Source organism: Chlorocebus sabaeus, chromosome 2 (assembly GCF_047675955.1).
Source record: "Chlorocebus sabaeus isolate Y175 chromosome 2, mChlSab1.0.hap1, whole genome shotgun sequence".
In the NCBI taxonomy this organism is placed as follows: Eukaryota; Metazoa; Chordata; class Mammalia; order Primates; family Cercopithecidae; genus Chlorocebus; species Chlorocebus sabaeus.
This window is the reverse complement of record NC_132905.1, coordinates 88,594,790-88,613,369: the sequence shown is the minus strand read 5'-3', so window position 1 is coordinate 88,613,369 and position 18,580 is coordinate 88,594,790. Positions and strand designations below refer to the sequence as shown.

The 18,580-nt window shown below is 41.7% G+C and overlaps 1 protein-coding gene across 3 annotated transcripts in view; it reads left to right on the top strand.

Moving 5' to 3' along the window:
• The window catches only part of KCNE1 (potassium voltage-gated channel subfamily E regulatory subunit 1), a 56,124-nt gene that overhangs the window by 1,965 nt on the left and 35,579 nt on the right, over nucleotides 1–18,580 (top strand). The window contains exon 3 of one of the 3 annotated variants that reach the window (XR_012090704.1): nucleotides 10,111–11,239. The exons of 1 other annotated variant lie outside the window; for it this stretch is intronic. The gene's annotated coding sequence lies outside the window, so the exon portion shown is untranslated. Of the gene's footprint in view, nucleotides 1–532; nucleotides 3,186–10,110; nucleotides 11,240–18,580 lie in introns of those variants that run through there. One more of the 3 variants, XR_012090702.1, reaches the window with a different exon arrangement.

The following is an 18,580-nucleotide window of genomic DNA, read 5'->3' as shown; positions in this document are numbered from 1 at the left end:
GGTAACTGGGAAGAAAGCATTCCAGGCAAAGGGAAAAGAAGAGAGGCTGTCGGGCAAGTATGCCCCGGCCATGTCTGGGCACATAGAGGAGGACCCTGGGGCTGGAGGGGAGGAAGGAGGGGAGAATGGAAAGTGAGGCCAGAGGTGACCTGGCCAGGGCCTTCAGGGCCATGTGGGAGAAGGTGTGGGGCTCAGTGGGTGGGTGTCATGGGTGTGAAGAGGTAAGTCCCTCGTCACCAGTCAGCAGAGCGTTCCCTGGGCTCAGCTGAAGTCCTGCTGGAGTGTGTGCTCCCTGGGCCGGAGGGGACAGGATTGGCGGGAATAAAGTTGTGAGTTTGGGGTTGCGGTGAGCAGAGCGCTAAGTGAGCCCCCAGCACTCCCACTTCCACACGAGGGGTGAACTGGCCCTGCACATGCTCTCCTTGAGTGTGAGCAGGACAGCCCTCTCTGCCTACTACAGTTCAGCACTCGTACTACAGTGGGACAGTGCTTCTGTGATTACATTCCTTTATAGGAAAAATTGATTTTGCAGATGTAGGTAAGATCCGGACTCGTTTGACTTTGAGTTTATCAAGAAGGAAGATTAACAGACACAGGGGCTACTTGAGAGCGGATGGTGGAAGGAGGAAGAGGATCAGAAAAAAATAACTCCTGGGGACTAAGTTTAGTACCTGGGTGACGAAATAATCTGTACAATGAACCCCCATGACACAAGTTTACCTATGTAACAAACCTGCACATGTACGCCTGAACATAAAATAAAACTTAAAAAAGGGGTGGGGTGCGGTGGCTCAGGCCTGTAATCCCAGCACTTTGGGAGGCTGAGGCGAGCGGATCACGAGGTCAGGAGATCGAGACCATCCTGGCTAACATGGTGAAACCCCGTCTCCACTAAAAATACAAAAAATTAGCCGGCTGTGGTGGAATCTAGGTTTCAGCCTTTATTCCTGATTGGTGTCAGGAGGTGAGAAACTAACAAGCTGGATGAATTTGGAAAATGGGCAAGTCATTTTCAAGCCAGTTCCTTCATCTTTTGGAATCATTCATTCATTCATTCACTCATTCTCTGAACAGTTACTGAGTACAGCTAGGTGCCTGACACAGTGCTAAATACTAGGTATAGAGATGAATTGAAGTCCTTATAATCCAACCAGGACTGGATTAGGAACCAAAAGGAAGGACTAGACCACCCTTCTACCCAAGAGGGCCCAAGACAAGCTGTATTAGCATGGTGATGCTAATGCTGATTGTTGACAGATGGAAAGGTCTCTGATACATAGACCAAAAAAGGCAAGGTATTTTAGAGAGCTGGCACAACAGCAAAAACATGCATGAATGGAGTTCATCTCCTCTGTCCACAATACCCATGACATCAACATTCCTGCACTAAGGTATGGGACTCCCAGGTCCACGCCCACTGGTTGGTGACAACACCAAGTTCAAAGCCCACCTTGCAATCTAGTGATTTCCCCAGGGCATACAGACAATGGTGCACATTGTTACTACAGTGCAGAGTGTAGCTCAGGTGCACCTTGACTGGAGATTAGCAGGTATCATTCTTTAACCTGCAGAAGTCCTGGACATTCAGCTGCAGAGCGGGGGCCTGCTAGGGGTGAGATCATAGTATAGGGCTGGGTTCTTGCGTCTGGGCTTGTTTCTGGACGCTGGCCTGGGACCCAGGTACTTAGAGCTTTGTTTTGTCTATCAACCCTTACACCCTCAGGTTCTGCTAGTTCTTCTCCCATATGCTAACCAACCACCGCCTCTTGGACCCAAAACTATAAACCTTCTCATCAACCTCTATCCTGCCCTTAGGGTCCTGCAAATCTATTTCTAGGTCCTAAAACCAATAAGGATGATTTCATACTCTTTATCAGACAACTGAGCATCTACTTCTGAAAACATAGCAATGTTTGAGATGTGGGCATAAAAGTTTCTTCTCAGACTGAGGGGTCACTGTACCCACTTCCATGCTTGAAACCCCATCTCCATTCTCCATGGAGCCATGAATGTATACCTCAAGTTCTATGAGAAGAGTTGCCTGTCATCTTCTGCCTAAAGCAGACTGCTTCTGTGTTTAAGAATGTGGAGACCCTTTTCTTTCAGTTTTCCTTTGAGCAGTAACTTACTATAGTGGATAACCTTGACTTACCTGGTCCTACTCTCTGCTGTAAAATGTACATAAGTAGAGTCCCTCATCCCTCTTCATGAGATTTGGGATGGTTCCAATGGTCAGCTCTTTTATGCTGATTGAGAAGTCCAACTTGCATAGCAGTGCAGCTTCATACCTGACATTATACACATGCTTAATCCCACCTTTGCTGAAGCAAGAGACAGCATTGGCAGGCAGAACAAGTCCTGTAGCTTTGGGACAAAAGTGGCTGAGTCTTGAGTCTTGTCCCCAAAGGTCTTATCTTCCTTATCCACTCCAAAGCAGAAGTTGGCAAGCAGTTGAGGCAACTGACCAAGTATCGACAGATAGGAGTTCTTCAGGTGTCCACCAATGGGAAACTGGTTGAATGAATTTGAATGAATTATGGTATAGTCACATAGTGAAGTGTTATGCAGCCATAGGAAAGAAGAATAAAAAATGTCTGCCTTTAACCACTATGGAATAATATCCAAGATATATTTTTAGTAGAAAAGGCCAAATACAGACAGTGCACATACATGGTGTTATTTTTTGAAAAATAAGATTATATATGTGTGTATATATACATATTTGCTTATTGTAAAGAAACACTGGAAAGATAAGCCAAAAACCAATAAAAATGATTAATCATACAAGTGGGTACGAATGGCATACAGGGATAGGGCTGGAAGAAATAATTCTCTGTACTTTCAAAAATAGTTTCGACTTTTGAACCATGTGTTTTACATATGCAAAAATGAAATGAAATAAAAAAGATCAGAGAAGGCAGTCCAAAAGTGTACACACAAAGAAATGAGGCCAACTATATATCAAATTGATAACACGGCAAAAAGAATCATTTTAAGAAACTGTCAAACATGGCACTTGGGCTATACATCCTTAGTTGGATACTCTCTGGAAACAGAAAGTATTACAAATAAGCTTTGCCCTTACTGGATTTATTGTTGGTAACAAAGCTATTATTATCATTTTGAGACTATGTGAACATTTTTAGACAGAACAAGAAAGAACTGTGTGTATATATATTAATCGTGTGTGTATATATATGTATGTTATACAAACATGTTTTTAGGAAACATAACTTTCTTTGAAGGGGAAGATAGATACAATCATTAAATAAAATAACGTTAAATAATAATTTAGTAATGTTAAATTTAACTTAGAAATATCAGTGTCTTTGGGAAGCTTGAGCCCAGGAGTTCAAGACCAACCTGGGCAACATAGTGAGACCTTGTCTCTATAAAAAATAAAAATAAATTGCCCTGTCTCCTATCTGTCATCTTCCTCTTAAAACCTGGCAATTTATTTTTATTTTTTATAGAGACAAGGTCTCACTATGAATTAAAACTTCTCCAGATAAATAGATATTATAAAGAAAAAGCAATAATAATTTCTGGAAATGTAAGACACACTTAGAGAAAGATAAAACGCATTGGAAAGTGTCAACAATAGATTAGAACAAATAGAAGAAAGAACTTCAGAGCTTGAAGACAAAACTTTTGAATGAACCCAATCAGACAAAAATGAAAATAAGAAAAAAAAAAGAATTTAAAAAATGAACAAAGCCCCCAAGAAATGTGGGATTATGTTAAACCGCCAAACCTAAGAATAATTGGTGTTCTTGAGAAAAAAGAGAAATCTAAAAGTGTGGAACTTATTTGAGGGAACAATTGCAGGAAACTTCCCTGGCCTTGCTGGAGACCTAGACATCGAACAAGCTCAAAGAATACCTGGGAAATTCATTGCAAATAGATCATCACCTGGGCATGTAGTCATCAGATTATCTAAAGTCAAGATGAAGGAAAGACTCTTAAGAGCTGTGAGGCAAAAGCATCAAGTAACCTATGAAGGAAAACCTATCAGATTAACAGCAGATTTCTCAGCAGAAACCCTATAAGCAAGAAGGAAGTGGGGTCCTATCTTTAACCTCCTCAAACAAAATAATTGTTAGCCAAGAATTTTGTATCCAGGAAAACTAAGTTTCATTAATGAAGGAGAGATAAAGTCTTTTTCAGACAAATAAGTGCTGAGATAATTTGCCACTCCCAAGCCAGCACCACAAGAAATGCTAAAAGGAGTTCTAAATCTTTAAATGAAACCTCAAAATACACCAAAATAGAATTTCCTTAAAGCATAAATCTCACAGGGCCTATAAAACAATACAAATAGAAAAAAAAAGTTATTCAGGCAACAACTAGCACAATGAATAGAACAGTACCTCACATCTCAATACTAAAGTTGAATGTAAATGGCTTAAATGCTCCACTTAAAAGATACAGAATGGAAGAATAGATAAAAATCCACTATCCAAGTATTTGCTGCCTTCAAGACTCACCTAACACATAAGGACTCACATAAACTTAAGGTAAAGGAATGGAAGAAGATATTCCATGCAAATGGACACCAAAAGCAAGCAAGAGTAGCTATTCTTATATCAGACAAAACAGACTTTAAAGCAACAACAGTTTAAAAAGACAAAGGGGGACATTATATAATAATAAAAGGATTGGTGCAACAGGAAAATATCACAATCCTAAATGTATATGCACCCAACACTGGAGCTCTCAAATTTCTAAAACAATTATTACCAGACCTAAGAAATTAGATAGATGGCAACATGATACTAGTGGGGGACACCATACTCCACTGACGGCACTAGATGGATCATCAAGACAGGAAGTCAACAAAGAAACAATGAACTTAAACTATACCCTAGAACAAATAGACTTAACAGATATTTACAGAACATTCTACCCAACAACTGCAGAATATACGTTCTTTTCCTCAGCACATGGAATATTCTCCAAGATAGACCATATGATAGGCCACAAAAAAAAAACTCAATAAATTTAAGAAAACTGAAATTATACCAAGTACCCTTTCAGACCACGTGGAATAAAATGGGAAATGAACTCCAAAAGGAACCCTCAAAACTACACAAATACATGGAAATTAGATAATCTGCTCCTGAATGACCTTTGGGCCAATCATGAAATCAAGATGGAAATTTAAAAAGTATTTGAACTGAACTTCTGGGATACAGAAAAAGCAATGCAGAGAGAAAGTTCATAGCATTAAATGCCTACTTCAAAATGTCTGAAAAAGCACAAATAGACAATCTAAGGTCACACCTCAAGGAACTAGAGAAACAAGAACAAACTAAACCCAAACCCAGCAGAAGAAAAGAAATAACAAAGATCATAGCAGAACTAAATGAAATAGAAACAACAACAACAAAAAGATAAGTGAAACAAAAAGATTATTCTTTGGAAAGATAAACAAAATTGATAGCCCATTAGTGAGATTAACCAAGAAAAGGAGAGAGAAGATCCAAATAAGCTCAATTAGCAACAAAACAGGAGATATTACAACTGACACCACAGAAATACAAAAGATCATTCAAGGCTACTATAAACACCTTTACACACACAAACTAGAGAATCCAGAAGAATGGATAAATTCCTGGAAATATACAACCTTCCTATATTAAATCAGGAATAAACAGAAACTCTGAACAGACCAATAACAAGTAGCAAGATAAAAACAGTAATACAAAAATTTCCAACAAATAAAAAGTCCAGGACCAGATGGATTCACAGCCAAATTCTATCAGACATTCAAAGAAGAATTTGTACCAATCTTACTGAAAGTATTCCAAAAGATAGAGAAAGAGGAACTCATCGTTAAATCACTTTTTGAAACCAGTATCATCCTAATGCCAAAACTAGGAAAGGACATAACAAAAAGGAAAACTACAGAGTGATATCCCTGATGAACATAGATGTAAAAATCCTCAACAAAATATTAACTAACTGAATCCAATAGCATAGCAAAAAAGATAATACACCATGATCAAGTAGTGTATTAAGATATAAAGATATATCATCATGTATAAAGATAAACACCATGATCAAGTGGGTATCATACAAGGGATGCAAGGATGGTTTAACATACACAAGTCAATAAATGTGATACATCACATAAACAGAATTAAAAACTAAAATCATGTGATCATCTCAATAGATGCAAGAAAAGCATTTGACAAAATCTAGCATCGCTTTATGATTAAAACCCTCAGCAAAATTGGCATAGATAGGACATACACTAAGGTAATAAAAGCCATCTATGACAAACCCACAGCCAACATTATACTGAACAGGGAAAAGTTGAAAGCATTCCCCCTGAGAACTGGAACAAGACAAGGATGCCCACTTTCACCACTTCTATTCAACATAGTACTGGAAGTCCCAGCCAGAGCAATAAGACAAGAGAAAGAAATAAAGGGCATCTAAATCAATAAAGAGGAAGTCAAACTGCTGTTCACCAATGATATGATTGTATACCTTGAAAACTCTAAAGACTCATCCAGGAAGCTTCTAGATCTGATAAATGAATTCAATAAAGTTTTGGGATACAAAATCAATGTACACAAATCAGTAGCACTGCTATATACCAACAATGACCAAGCTGAGAAGCAAATCAAGAACTCAATGCCTTTTACAAAAGCTACAATAATAATAATAATAATAAAATACTTAGGAGTATACCTAACCAAGGAGGTGAAAGATCTCTACAAGGAAAACTACAAAACACTGCTGAAAGAAATCATAGACAACACAAACAAATGAAAACACATCTCATGCTGATGGATGGGTAGAATCAATATTGTGCAAATGACCAAACTGCCAAAAGCAATCTACAAATTCAATGCAATTCCCATCAAAATACCATCATCATTCTTCAAAGAACTAGAAAAAAAATCCCAAAATTCATATGGAACAAAAAAAGAGCCCACACAGCTGAAACAAGACTAAGCAAAAACAACAAATCTGGAGGCATCATATTACCTGACTTCAAACTATACTATAAGGGTATAGTTACCAAAACAGCATGGTACTGGTATAAAAATAGTCACATAGACCAGTAGAGCAGAATAGAGAACCCAGAAATAAAGTCAAATATTTACAGCCTACGGATCGTCAGCAAAGCAAATGAAAACATAAAGTGGGGAAAGGACACCCTGTTCAACAAATGGTGCGGGGATAACTGGCAAGCCACATGTAAAAGAATGAAACTGGACCCTCATCTCTCACCTTATACAAAAATCAACTCAAGATGGATCAAGGACTTAAACCTAAGACCTGAAACCATAACAATTCTAGAAGATAACATTGGAAAAACTCTTCTAGACATTGGCTTAGGCAAAGTGTTCATGACCAAGAACCCAAAAGCAAATGTAACAAAGACAAAGATAAATATATGGGGCCTAATTAAACTAAATAGCTTACACATGGCAAAAGAAACAATCAGCAGAGTAAACAGACAACACATAGAGGGGGAGAAAATCTTCGTAAACTATGCATCTAACAAAGGACTAATATCTAGAATCTACAAGGAACTCAAATCAGCAACAAAACAAAACAAAACAAAAAATAATACCATCAAAAAGTGGCAAAGGAAATGAATACACAGTTCTCAAAAGAAGAAATATAAATGGCCAACAAACATATAAAAATTGCTTAACATCACTAATTATCTGGGAAACGCAAATCAAAACCACAATGAGATACTACCTTACTCCTGCAAGAATGGCCATAATTAAAAAATAAAAAAATAATAGATGTTGGCATAGATGTGGTGAAAAGGAGCACTTACACTGCTGGTAGGAATGTAAACTACTACAATCACTATGGAAAACAGTGTGGAAATTCCTTTAAAAACTAAAAGTAGAACTATCATTTGATCCAACAGTTCCACTACTGGGTACCTACCCAGAGGAAAAGAAGTCATTATGCGACTTCTTATACATGCATGTTTATAGCAGCAAAATTCACAATTACAAAAATATGGAACCAGCCTAAATGCCCATCAACCAATGAGTGGACAAAGAAAATGTGGCATATATACACCATGGAATGCCACTCAACCTTAAAAAGGAACAAAATAATGTCATTCACAGCAATAGCAACCTGGATGGAGTTGGAGACCATTATTCAAAGTGAAGTAACTCAAGAATAGAAAAGCCAAACATTGTATGTTCTCACTTATAAGTGGGAACTAAGCTATGAGGATGCAAAGGCATAAGAATGATATAATGGACTTTGGGGACTCGGGGGAAGGATGGGAGGGGTTTGAGGGAAAAAAAAGACTACACATTGGGTACAGTGTACCCTGCTTGGGTGACAGGTTCACCAAAACATCAGAAATCACCACTAAAGAACTTATCCATGTAACCAAACATGACCCGTTCCCCAAAAACTATTGAAATAAAAAAAAAAGACAAGAAATGTCAGTGTGAATTCATAAGTACAGGTATGTATGTGTGTCTGTAATTAATTTCAGTCAAAGAGCCTAGAAGTCATAACATTGTAAGAGCAATGGGCACACTTCATGCCTTGAATTTGGTATCTAAGTACCATTCCCCAGGAAAGGGGACCAGGGATCCTCATTGAACTGGCTGATTCCAAGTCAAAAGCAGGTAAAGTACAAGTTGAGCCTAGGATACCTTATTGTATCAGAAAATAAGGAAATACTCATGGACTAATGGGATCATGTCAAATGAACAGCAGAGGCAGCTTAAAGAGGGTCCCATTGGCCAAATTGAGATTAAGTATCTGAAATAATAATGATAGCAGTTGACGTTGAGTTATAAAGAAATCCATGAATTCACAGTGATACTCAAAAAAAAAAAAAAAGAAAAGAAAAAAGAAAAAAAGAACAGAGAGAGAAGAGAGAACTCTTCTTTAGGGAACACTTCCTCTAATAAATGTAGAAAAATAGATATACTTTTATTGCAACCCTCAAAGAAGAAATAGATTCAGGGAAGCACCATCAGTGGATGCTAAACCTTATTGGGTGAAAGGTTGTGGAGGAATAGTATGTCAAAGTATAATTCAACAAATTACAGTATTTACTAATTTTGAGGAGGAAAATGCACCTTTACTATGAAAGATATGGTGATTGTCACCTTCCCTAAATGATCAAAGTGAGCAACGCCAGCAGGGATGGGCTGTCATCACATATCCCGATGGGATCCATCTGTTGTATTAGGGCTCTCTAGAGGGGCAGAACTAATGGGATGAATATATATATGAGTTTATTAAGTATTAACTCACACAATCACAAGGTCCCACAATAAGCTATCTGCAGGCTGAGGAGCAAGGAGAGCCAGTCTCTGAGAGCAAGGAGATCCAACCTGAAGAACTTGGAGTCCGATGTTTGATGGCAGGAAGCATCCGGCACGAGAGAAAGATGTAAGCTGGGAGGCTGGGACGGTGCCTTTTTTCACATTTTTCTGCCTGCTTGTATTCTAGCTGTGCTAGCAGCTAATTAGGTGGTGCCCACCCAGATTAAGGGTGGGTCTGCCTTTCCCACCCTTTTGACTCAGAGGTTAATCTCCTTTTTCAACAACCTCACAGACACACCCAGGATCAATACTTTGTATCCTTCAATCCAATTGGGTTGACACTCAGTATTAAACATCACACTTGTGAAGGACTCTTTTCATGAGTCCAGTCCAGCCTCTAGACTCACATCCAGTTACAGGAAATACAGAGGAGAGAAGGACAAGTCAAGGAGGCCCTGATGAAGCTGTCTGACAAAGCTAGAATGAGGGATGTTCTACAAGACCGTTGAGCCAAACTCCAAAAAGTCATTGCAAATTCAAAACAAAACTAAACTTAAAACCTCTCTAGAGTCATCTGATCGGAGGGCCTCACATGAAATTGCAAAGGACGTTCTCTTCTCTTTGCTAGTTGAAACCGACCCTACATGTGCCTCTCTATACTGTTCTAGACCAGCGTTTATTATGTTTCACAGCCTCTCTTGGTCCCGATGATGGACATCCCCACTCCTCTCCACTATGGTCATCAAGCAATTTGATGTTCTCTTGAAGGGTAGAAAGGCCCTAATAGAGACTGTTGGCTCTTGTTTAGGGGTGCTTTTTTTTTTTTTTTTAGATGGAGTCTTGCACTGTTGCCCAGGCGGGAGTATAGTGGCACAATCTCGGCTCACTGCAACCTCCACCTCCCAGGTTCAAGCAATTTGCCTGCTTCAGCCTCCCGAGTAGCTGGGATTACAGGTGCCCGCCACCACACCCAGCTAAGTTTTGTTTTTGTGTTTTTAACAGAGATGGGGTTTCACTATGTTGGCCAGGCTGGTCTTGGACTCTGGACCTTGTCATCCACCTACCTCAGCCTCCCAAAGTGCTGGGATTACAGGTGTGAACCACCACGCCTGGCCATTTAGGGGTGCTTTTATATTGGAGAAGCAGCCTGGTTGCACATAAATTTAAAACAACTAAGGCAAGCACCCATATGTAATGAGAATCTCCACTTCTTTCTGTCCAAAGGCTGAGTGCACCAGAATACTTCAATCTGAGAAAGAAACAAAACTTTTATCTGAGGAATGTGAGCCCTTTAAATCATCAGACCCAGAAAGGCACTTAAAATGTGACCACAATCAGGTCTCACTTTCCCTGGAACTAAATAATGACCCCTTGAAGCCACTTGCTATGTGGACTCTAGATGAATGCCAAGTTGTAACAATGTATAGCCAATCACTAACCAATGTTATTTCTGTAAACTAATAGGAATTCCTGATGAACAGCTTTTGTAATTGCTTCTCTAATGATTTGTCCTTTTTTCTTTAAAAACTTGAGGCTCTTCTTTGTCCTCTGGAGCACTCCCCAAGGCAACTTGGAAGTTTGTCCACGGCTGCAGCTCTCAACCTTGGCCCAAATAAACTCTCTATATTAATTCTGCCTCTGCTTCTTCCTTTTAGGTTGACATTTCCATCTCTAGAGATTGGATACTCTCCCTCCTGACAGGTGCATGATGACTCTCTTGTATTTAGAAGTGGCCCTTCGTGTCTCTGGTATATTTCCTCCCCAAGGGTGGGGTGTTGCTGGGATGATGCTGAGGTGTGTTAGGACTTGCTGCTGTTGGGGAAATTTGAAATAAAATTTGCCAATCTAGAAAACCCATCCAAAAATATAGGAAATGAAAAAAAGTGTTATTATTACATATGCATTAAACCAGATTGCAACACATATCAAAAGCAATCCACTAAAGAAATTGCAAAGACAGAAAAAATGTATCACCCTCTTACATAGCCAGGCAGATAGAATCTATTACATATGTGTTAATTGCACTCATCCAAAGGAAGAAGAAAACTCTTATGTGCTACAACTTGTAGCCAGACTCCTAGGCAAAGCTCCCAGAGAGACAGGAGACAGGGCACCATTCATCTTAATATTCACATTTCAAAGAGATGGCCCTGAGGCCCTCAAGAAGCACATTCCTGGGAAGCCAAAGTGGCAAAGGGCTTTTTTAGCTTTCAGAAAGGTTTACGTACCTCCCAAAGAGACAGAGAAAGGATTATAAAGAAAACACTCTAAGAAAAGGGAGGTAGGGACTTCTCTTTGCCTTTTGGCACCAGGGAAAATACCGTTTCTTTTTACTTGTACTTACCCTTATACTGCCTAGGAAATTAAGGAGAAGTTGAGGGTCCACTGAGTGGCAGGGCTGCCAGAGAATGGTTTCCCAGCCCAGTGCTGGAAGAGCTCCTATCTCCCAGGTGACCTGGCCCTCCCTTTCCCTGCCACTGACTCTTCCTCCTCCTGAGCTACTGACCAGCCCTGGAGTTGTTGTCTCATAAGCTCTCACAAATGAGACGGAGCAGGGACCCCTCTTAGGGGCCTGGGCACTCACCAGCACCAAACAAAGACATTTAAAAATCTTGAGTTTCTTAAAGGGAAATTCCAGGCACCTAGCTAAACCTGAGAAGTAAATGAGCAACTTGGTAAGCAAGAGAGTAATAGTAGCTTAAAACAATAATCATGGAAGTGAGGGACATTTGGCTCCCTGTAAAAACTAAAGATAACATCTTTTTCTCTCTCTGTCTCTCTTTTTTTTTTTTTTTTTGAAACAGGGTCTCACTCTGTTGCCCAGGCTGGAGTGCAGTGGTACAATCATGACTCACTGCAACCTTGACCTGAGGGCTCCAGCAATTCTCCCATCTCAGCTCCGCCAGTAGTTGGGACCACAGGCACATCCCACCACACCCTGTTAATTTCCGTTTTTTTTTTTTTTTTTTGGTAGAGGTAGGGTTTCATCATGTTACCCAGGCTGGTCAAACTACTAGGCTCAAGCAATCTGCCTGCCTCAGTCTCCCAAAGTATTGAGATTACAGTCGTAAGCCACCACACCCAGCCAAAGACAGCATCTTAAAGATAGCAGCAGGAGGCAGACAAATTCCCAGGCAGATCGGGGTGGGTCCCCTATGAAACCCAACCACCACACCAAAGACAGCCTGAAGCCTGAAAACCAGGCCGTCAGTTCTGGATGGAGTCCGTGACTAGAGTGAGAACTTCTATTTTCATGTGCCTGCTCTTTCCCAATTGGTTCTTTCTGAATAATACTTTTTAACCAATCAAGTGTTGCCTTTTCCAAGGCTGCGTATAGCCAACACCTCCCCCATTCTGAGCCTATAAAAACCGGAGGCTCGGCCACACATTGAGACTACCTACCTTCAGGTCCCCTCTCTGCTGAGAGCTGTTTTGTTGCTCACTAAAACTCTTCTCTGCCTTGCTCACTCTTGCTCAGTTGTCAGCATAATCTCATTCTTCATAGGCATGGGATAAGAATCCAGGACCCACCAAACAGTGGGTGCAAAAGGAGCTGCTCTGACACTGTAGCCCTCCCACCCTCTGCCACTGCTGGGCATCCATCGCATGTGATGGGAAATGGCAGCAGGGCCAGGCCCTCCCAGGAGCCACAGGCTGGAGCAGGGCAGCGGGACTGAACGAGCTCTTAACATACCCCCATTTTCTGCACCGTGAGTGGCAGGAAGGAGAAAAGAGCTGCGACCCTCCTGGACATCTAGACATCAAGGCTCCTGGAGCCAGTGCTGTGACATGATGTAACACTCCCTTTGGGGCTCCACGGGTGCTGGCATCTCCAAGTTTTTGGGAGCTACTGTGTTCCCCAAGTCTGGACGCCAGCACCTGGAGCTGCTCATTCCACTGCAGCAGCTGACACACCTGGCTATGCGCAGTAACTGGACCCTGCAAACTTGCCACTCCACACCTGGCTCACCTGTGGTGGCTGGTAGGGTGAGCTGGATGCAAGCTGCTGGGCCAAGTGGATGGAGCAAGCCCAGCGGCCAGCCCAGAGCTGAGTGAGGCCCAGGCAGGGGTGCAGCCAGCTGCAGAGGTCTCTGGCTGGTGAAGTGGCACCCCAAAAATGTCCTGTGCCATTAACATATGTCCCAGAGTCATTTCAGAAACCTGGACCCCCACCAATGGATCCACTAAATGGATCCACTGGCACATAGACTTCAGATAAAGAGGAACTGAGGGCTGAATTCTGACCACGATTCTTTGTTCTAAATTTCTCCCTGGGGAGCCTGGAGGAAGTCACACCCATGAGCCAGAGCTGACATTCTTTTCTACTGATCCCAAATTTTTAGAAAAAGCTTTGCCTCACCTATGACCTGTGGGCCCACTTCAAGATGTTCCACCTTTTTAGGTCAAACCAATGTATAGCCTCCATGAATTCTTAAAACCCTTACCTGTGGCTGGGCATGGTGGCTCATACCTGTAATTCCAGCACTTTGGGAGGCCGAGGCAGGTGGATCACCTGAGGTCAGGAGTTGGAGATCATCCTGGCCAACATGGTGAAACCCCATCTCTACTAAAAATACAAAAATTAGCCAGGTGTGGTGGCAGGCACCTGTAGTCCCAGCGATTCAGGAAGCTGAGGCAGAAGAATCACTTGAACCCAGGAGCCAGAGGTTAAAGTGAGCCAAGATTGTGCCACTGCACTCCAGCCTTGGCGACACAGCTAGACTCCATCTCAAACAAACAAACAAACAAACAAACCCCTGCAACCTATTGTAGCGGTCAGGAGTTAAGTGTTGGGTGTCTGATCCTCTTTGCTTGGTACCAAGTTTGGATTCATAATATAAGTGTGTTGCAGGGGAATCCTTTCCTCTACCCATCTTAGGTTTTCCAACTGCAACCCTGTAAGTTAGACTGGCCAAAGACTGATTAACAAGAGAAAAACAAGTTTACTTACAAGTTCATTGTACACATGGGAACACTCAGAGGTGAGTAACCCAACGGGGTGGTTAGACTGGGGATTAAATACCATCTTAGGCTAAAATAAACAAATAGAAAAGGGTCTGGGGCTTCTGTATAGGGGAGGCAACTTATGAGAAGTTAACCAGGAAAGGGATGGTAAACAAGAGGTGTTTAATAATATTTATTGTGCAGATTTAAGTCTGCCCTTTCTCCTCTGATGAGTAGTTAAGAGTCTTCTTCCTGGGAGAAGGAGACACCTCTACAATCCTTTACAAAAGGAAAACTTAGACCCTATTTTAGAGCTTTCCTGCATCTGCTGGTTCTCAACAGCCTTCAGCTCAAAATAGTCACATGCCAAAGAGGCATATTTGGGGTGGGATATTCTAGTACACTTAGCAAGCAACTTCCTGGACTCAGGTTTCTACATTTTTCTTTCCCCATCTCCACTCACATCGCTCCCTCCGAAACCTAGCGTATGCACTATGGACCCCAGGCTTGCAAACACAATAGGCCGTCTTATTTTTGACCCTGAAATGCATAAGACTGACTACCACCAGTGGAGAGTAGAAGGAGAAAGAATTCAAGCCTCAAGGCAAGTTCCTACATCTCTCCTTAGATCTGATGAGATTAGAACACAGCTTACTCTCGGACAGGGGTTCAGGAATCTGGAAATAGTTCAAGGAGTCACCAGGTCCTGGGAAACAAAACTAAAACTCTAGACACCTGGGACCCACAGCAGACTGACTAAACCAGAGCAGGGCAGTTTTTAACGCTTCCCAGGATCCTAAAGTGTGGCCAAGGTTGAGAGCCACCAGCCAGAGGCAGAACATGAGAGGAATTTTTTATGTGTTGCTAAGGAGTCCAGACTGGAAGCCTCTGAAGCTTTGTAGGGGAGAGGAATAGCAAGATTAATGATTTTGAAAGATCCTCTGGCAGCTGGCCATGTGGAGGGTGCATAGGAAAGGAGCAAAGAGAGGAGATGGGTTAGGAGATGGTTAGGTTAATGCAGGTGAGAGCCATCTGGACTTGAGCTAAGGTAGGGGTCGGAGGAGTAGGAAGATGGGAATAAATCTGAGAAAGACCTGAGGCAGGAGAATGGCATGAACCTGGGAGGTGGAGCTTGCAGCGGGCCGAGATCACACCACTGCACTTCAGCGTGGGCAGCAGAGCGAGACTCCGTCTCAAAACAAAACAAAACAAAACAAAACAAATCTGAGAAAGACGAAGGTGGGGATTCAACCTCACCATCATGCAAGGTTATGCTTTCCACTTTTTTTTTTTTTTTTGAGAAGGAGTTTTGCTCTTGTTGCCCAAGCTGGAGTGCAGTGGCATGATCTCGGCTCACTGCAACCTCAGCCTTCCAGGTTCAAGCGATTCTCCTGCCTCAGCCTCCCAAGTAGCTGGGATTACAGGCACCCGCCAGCACACCTGGCTAATGTTTGTATTTTTAGTAGAGAGAGGGTTTCACCATGTTGGCCAGGCTGGTCTCGAACTCCTGACCTCGTGATCCACCTGCCTTGGCCTCCTGAAGTGCTGGGATTACAGGCGTGAGCCACTGTGCCTGGCCACTTTCCACGTGTCTCTGCTCTTCAGTTTCTGCTGTCTTTAAGGCAGCTTCCAGAAGAACTGGAGTTTACGTTCACATCAAGCAGAGCAGCAGAGTCTCCTCATCTTTGAGGGCCAGAGACATCTGCTTGCATCACTCAGCAAAGGCGACTATCAGTGCTAAGTAATTCTAATAGGGCTATGTTAGGGTACGGAGTTTCTGGGCACTTTTTAAAAACAATTTTAATTTTTAATTTTTGTGGGTACATAATAGGTGTATATATTTGTGGGGAACCTGAGATGTTTTGATACAGGCCTGCAATGTGAAATAAGCTCATCATAAGAATGGGATATCCACCCCCTTAAGCATTTATCCTTTGTGTTACAAACAATCCAAGTATACTCTTTTAGGTATTTTAAATGTACAATTAAGTGATTAATGACTATAGGCATCCTATTGTGTTCTCGAACAGTAGGTCTTATTCATTCTTTCTAATTATTTTTTGTATGCATTAACCATCCCCATCTTCCCGCACCCACCAGCCCCCCACTAGCTTTCACAGCCTCTGGTAACTATCTTCTACTCTCTATGTCCATGTGTTCAATTATTTTGATTCTTAGATCTCACAAATAAGTGAGAACACGCAATATTTGTCTTTCTGTGCCTGGCTTATTTCACTTAATATGATGTCTTCCATGTCCATCCACGTTGTTGCAAATGACGGGATCTCTTTCTTTTTAAGGGATGAATAGTACTCCACTGTGTGCATGTACCACATTTTCTTTATCCATTCATCTGTTGATGGACACTTAGGTTGCTGCCAAATCTTAACTACTGTAAACAGTGCTGCAAAAAACATGGAAGTGCAGATATCTTCTCAAGATATTGATTTCCTTTATTTTGGGTATATGTCCAACAGTGGGACTGCTGGATCGTATGATGAGCACTTTTATCTGTTCTCAACTTTATAAATGTTTGTCACTTAGTAAATGTTTACTAAAGTAAAAGAAAAGCAAATTTATGATCATCTGATTATCAAACAATTTCTGCTCATGGTTGATATTCTTGTGGTTAACTTAAAGTTTCTGGGAAGAAATAGTGGAGATTAAACTCAGGGATTGATTTTTTTTTTTTTTTTTTCCGTTTTCGTCCCTCTTTCCTAACAGTCTTCAAAGGAGAATGACCCATTTCCCAATTTACTTGATAGAAGTCCCTAAACTCGGAGCATCGAGTGTGAGGCTTTGGAGATGCAGGTGCCTAAGCTTGGGTTTCAGGTTAATTGTGGTCTCCGATGCTGCCATCTAACCAATCTAAGAATCCCATGTTGGGCTGGAAAATGCATCTGCAGAGTGGGGGATGGTATTTGCTGCTTATTTCTTAGGTATGATATGCTGTGCTCCCCTAGCGGCACTCAAAGTTTCTCTTCCTAACTGACTGTGTTAGTTCCTATTTCACTATTGCCTGAAGCCACAGGAAAATGTTTCCTGTGTTTGAGAATTCAATAACAATGATGGCTATGTCTCTTTTTCACCTGAAAAAAGCTTCACCTACTTTGACATCCTCATTTTTTTTTTTTTTTTTTTTTTTGAGACGAAGTCTCGCTCTGTCGCCCAGGCTGGAGTGCAGTGGCCGGCTCTCGGCTCACTGCAAGCTCCACCTCCCAGGTTTACGCCATTCTCCTGCCTCAGCCTCCCAAGTAGCTGGGACTACAGGTGCCCGCCACCTCGCCCGGCTAGTTTTTTGTATTTTTTAGTAGAGACGGGGTTTCACCGTGTTAGCCAGGATGGTCTCGATCTTCTGACCTCGTGATCCTCCCACCTCGGCCTCCCAAAGTGCTGGGATTATGACATCCTCATCTTATCAGACATTTTAGCAGCATTTGTTTCAGTGAACCACCCCTTTCTTGTTGGGATTTTATCTTCCTAAGCTCTCTCTAGCTGCTCCTTTCAGTCTCCTTTTCTGCTTTTTTCTCCCAAGAGACTAAATATACAAATGAACAATGGCCACATGATATATAAATAGAACTGTGACTCACAGCTTGCAGCTACCTGCCAGGAACCCAACCCCTTTATCTACGACAAACAGCCCAGGAAACCAGCCTGCTATAAGTCAGACCCATAGAAATCCAGATTGCTATCTCTAGTAACAATTCAGGAAGTTAAACAATAATAATTTGTAACAATTGGTCCACAATGACCAGGACTTGATTAATAACTGACAGCTCCCCTAATTTTTGTCTTCACTTTAATTTTAGGACCAACCAGAGAAAACCAAATATGCATCCCTAGCCAATTCCATGGGACACCCTGCCCCTAATTAGCTCACCTAGGGCTTCGCCGTGCCAACAGACTCCCATCAGGGTGCGCCTGAAGCCTTCACTTTTTTTCCACTGTGAAAGAAAACAAAATTGCAGGACCCTAAACTCACTATGCCAAAGGGAAAGTTAAGCTTGGGAACTGAGTCATGCAATACTGCCTTTCTTTTGTTCTCAAATAGCTGTAATTTCAAAACTCTGTGTCATAACCTCATCCATAAGCCAGGTTCCCACAACGATAGGAGGCCACATATCTCCCCAGCTGGCCTCCTTCACAAATTGCTCACAAGGAAATTCTGTGTGAGCCCCTAAATCTTACAGGATACATATTCCCCGCTATAAGCTAGCCCCGAAACTGAGTTCTGTTCAATCTCACCCTGACAATGTCAATTATAAGCTTATCTTCACAGGTAAGAGGACAAGGACAAGACCAGAAATCATCCCTTCATCCACCCTAAGATAAATGCATCATTGAATTTTCCCCAT